This window comes from Lontra canadensis, unplaced genomic scaffold, assembly GCF_010015895.1.
Source record: "Lontra canadensis isolate GAN:19392208 unplaced genomic scaffold, GSC_riverotter_1.0 scaffold58, whole genome shotgun sequence".
NCBI classification, from domain to species: Eukaryota; Metazoa; Chordata; class Mammalia; order Carnivora; family Mustelidae; genus Lontra; species Lontra canadensis.
Window position 1 is genome coordinate 5,438,196 of NW_022631052.1, and position 4,115 is coordinate 5,442,310.

The 4,115-nt window shown below is 44.3% G+C and overlaps 1 pseudogene; it reads right to left on the minus strand.

Annotated features, from left to right (window-relative positions):
* Window positions 1–827: 827 nt before the first annotated feature.
* LOC116878505 lies at window positions 828–1,626 on the minus strand (annotated as a pseudogene).
* Window positions 1,627–4,115: the final 2,489 nt, after the last annotated feature.

Below are 4,115 nucleotides of genomic sequence, written 5' to 3' on the forward strand. Positions count from 1 at the left end.
TGGTTCACTCTTGAGTGAGCCCAGAGATAGGAGTTGTTTGCTGGAGATAGTGAATGGGCCAAGGGCTCTCTGGAGAGTGGAGTCTCCCTGCAGAGAGTAGAGGGGTGCTGTAGGGGGGCAGCTTGAGGTGTATACTTGAGAACACTTGATCTGTATTCTTTATTTGATTCTGGGACCCAGGAGTATCTCCAATCCCTAGTAGTCGGTCAAGGGGAGAGAAGAGAGGCCAGTTAGTGTTTGGGGACTGGTCAGTCCCAGCAGGCTGGTGAAAGACAAACAGGCTAAGAACTGTGAAGGTGAGCAATAATGAATGTGTATTCAAAGACGTTCACAAAAATATATTTGGAGCTCTCTATATTCCTGATGTAACCCATGCTTTTAAAATAAAAATAAAAGAACTCAGCCAAGCCAAGAGAAACAGAAAATACATGTATATGGTTAATCCCTTTACCTAGACATAACATCATTAATATGTTGTGGCTGAGCCTTCCAATAATTTTATGCATAAATATATATGCTTTTTATTAAAATGGAGTTATACAATATATACCACTGTATGGCCCCTCTTGCTCACTCAGCCTTATGTCAGGACGCATTTCCTGGAAAATTAGGGGAAACCAAAATCATCATTTTTGATTGTTACATAAGATTCCAATGGATGGATGGCCAGTGATTAGGAATTTAACCAACTTACTATGGCTGACATTTAGGCCATTTCTAAATATTTTGCACTCCTGAATAACCATGCAGTGGGCATCCTTTTATGTCCCCCTTTCCATACATTTCTGCATATCTTTTTAAACATCACAAATAAGATTTGTTATCTGTCACCATGAGATGTCTGAATTTTCAACAGATTCTTGGACTGGTGGCTCATCTCCATCAGCTCATTCAGTGTCAGCACTGGTCTCATCCCCACTGGCTTGTCCAGAATGACTCCCTTTGCCGTGCAGCTGCATGAGCTTTCCCAACTCAAACTTGGGTTCCTTCAGCATTTTTATTGTCCCAGCAAAGACATCATGGAGTGGATAAATCGACTGGCCAGCCTTTTCTATGTCTTCCAATGCCATATGGAATTAATTTATTGGCCACTAATTTCAAGTCAATTGTCTGCACCTGTCATGATTTCTATCATCTTCTTCCGAATGTGGTGGACCTGTTGGTCCTGAGTGCAAGAGGGCTTCCAAATCTGATGTTGTGTTTTGTAGTAAAGCCAAAACAAAATAGATGAAGCAAATAACCATTGGCATTCTTGACGTCAACATGAGCTTTAGTCATGGTCCACCATTTTGTTGGCCATGGAGCACATTTTGTCACATGTAGGATTCATGCCATGGAAATTAGTCAGGCAGTATTTGCTGTGAACAGCCTCAGAATAAGCTTGAATTTTCTAAATGCAACTTCAACATTCTGCAGATCACAAGGCTCACTTCGAAAACACGACCCTGGAAGCCATCAGAAGTGATTTTAGTTCCTTGAGTTCTCGTGACTGGTATTTTTCCAATATTTCTTATATTGAACCTAGCAGGTTTGTACCAATCTTTCTTAGAAAATGGATCAACCACTTTCTTCTTGCCTCCCTTTTTGCTGCCTCTCATGAAGGCGCTGGTTCCTGCCAACCGCCATGGAGCTGCTCAGGGAGCCAAGAGGGCTCTGCCTGTTTCTTCATAATAAATTAATTTAAGTAGAATTTCTGAGCCAAAGGGTATGTGTCTTTTAATGATTTTTTTTTTTTTTGGATAAACGTTGCCAAGACGACTTTCAAAAAATGAGTATGTAGTTAAATTCTCATGAGAAGTATTTATGAGAAGACATCCTAATAGAAATTACTTGAAAAGCAGTGTGTGCTTGTGACAGGGCAATCAAACCACATAGAAAACAAAGTGAAAGTTGTTGCTTTAATTTTCCTTTCTAGAGAAGGTCATGGTGTGACTGCACTGATATCCAATCCCAATTTTTATCCAGTCTGGATCCTGCCAGGCTAACTGCACCCTCTTCATAAAATCTGCCTCCAGACTCTAAGCTCTGGGAGGTCAGAGGCTTTAATATGCTATGTCCATTTTGCACACTAGTGTCTATTTCAGGGCCTGGCACACAATGGACTTCTGTCGTGTTTGTAGTTCATTGCTGTGTAAGAAATTATCCCCAAATTTGGCAGGTTAAAGTGATACATATTTACCATCTCAGTTTCTGTGGTTCAGAAATCTGGGCGTGGTTTGGCTGGGCGGGTCCGGCTCAGGATCTCTCACGAGATCGAAGCCAGAAAATGAGTCAGGGCTGTGGTCTCATCCGAAGACTTGGCTGGGGCAGGAGGCTCCATTTCCAAAGTTGTTCCATCACATGACTGGCAAGAGGCCTCAGTTCTTGTGATGTGGATTTTCTACAGGGCTGCTCACATGGTGGCTGGACTCCCAAAAGAGGCGGCAAGATGGAAGCTGGAGGCTCTTTTATGACCTAGCCTCACAATCCACATTCTGTTACCTCTGCAATATTTCCCTGGTTGCCTAGGTCAGCCTATTCAGGATGGGAAGGTTTTCTACCTAAGGGCATTAATTCCCTCCAGACAGCAGGAATCGTTGGGAACCATCCTGGAGGCTGGGCCAACACATTTACTAAAATGAGCTGAGTGAATGATTGAGTGGATGACTCCTAGCCCCAGAACTAGAAGAGGCTAACAGTGCTCCCTATGTCTTCCAGGCCATCTGCATAAAGATGGGATAATTAGCTGAGAACTGAGTTTTAGACTACATGGTGGACTTGCTGTAGAAGCTGCTGGTCTGAACATATCCTGCCTAGAATCAGGATGGGCAAGCAGAGGCTTACAACTGTCCAGGACATCTGGGAACTTTCCAGAGGGGCTGGGGTCTTATAGTTCAGGCCATAGGCTCAGAGAGAAGCTGGTTCTTGCCGCTCTAAGGAATGCCAGGCCTGCATGTCAGTCAAAGCAGGGTGGGTCATTTGGCCAAGGGAGGTCACTCTCATCATTGGAATACTCAGTAGTTTATGACCTCCATAAAGCTATTAGTCCTGGGAGATGAGGGGGAAAGTGGTTGCCAGCACCCTCTGCCTCTCCGGGGCCCATTAGCATCGAGGTTGTAAACTTGGTCTCGGGCCATGGGTGACTGCTTTTATTATCAATCAATTACTCGTGCTTGTCAGCAAGTCTTGAGCCTCCTAAAAGCATAGAATGTGGCCAGATAACCATGGGTGACTCTGGGCAATTAAGGTCTACAATACAGGGCTCAGTTTCCCCATCTGTACCATAAAAGGGGTGTCCTAGATCAGAGGCCCCCACACATCTCACTTCCCAAATCTATTTCCTTTCTCCCACTTTTGTTGTGTCTATTTCATGTTTTGCAATTATTTCTCGAGCAATCAGCATTCCTTAAAAACTCATTTTTCTTCTCCATTAATATCATTAAAGACAAGTGTCTTTATATAAAAAGGAGCACACAAAACTTACAATCCCAGATTCTGAGCACCACAGGCAGGCCTTCACCGAGGATGGATGAGGCAGACAAATATTTTTTGCAGAGCCCTGTCTATGTAAACAATTGGAGTTACCTGAAATCAGCAGGTCTGGACAGTTTTGGTGGCCTGCGTCTATGAAAGAAATATCACACAGGCCTGTGGGGGTGGTCTGTACCCCAAGATGTCCTTCTGGAACTAGGGATGGCCATGGGGCCTGGTGAAAACCCCAGAGTATGAGACTGGGAGCTTCTCAAGGCATCTGGTTGGTTTCACACATGGGTCAGAGGGTCAGAGAGAGCCACAAAGTGGGGAGGTCATAGGGACCAGGACCCATGTAGGTCCGTCCAGACTCAGAGCCCTCTGAGCAGAGCCAGCCCTATGCAGTCCCAAGCATCAGAGGAGACTTAGAACAAGGAAGGTAGTTCAAAGGATTGGGGACTGGGTTCAGGTCCTCTCTTGCTCAGATCTAAGGGCCGGAATGATCACTGGACAATCAACATTTTCATGATGAGTTGTAAACGTTCTGGCCAAAACATGAAATGAACATATTTTTGTTCCTTTGTAAAGCCAAATCACTCTTAAAGGAACAATTCTGCTCCTGCAGTGGGAATCAAGAACCAAGAACCAAAGCTGAGGCTCAGTCT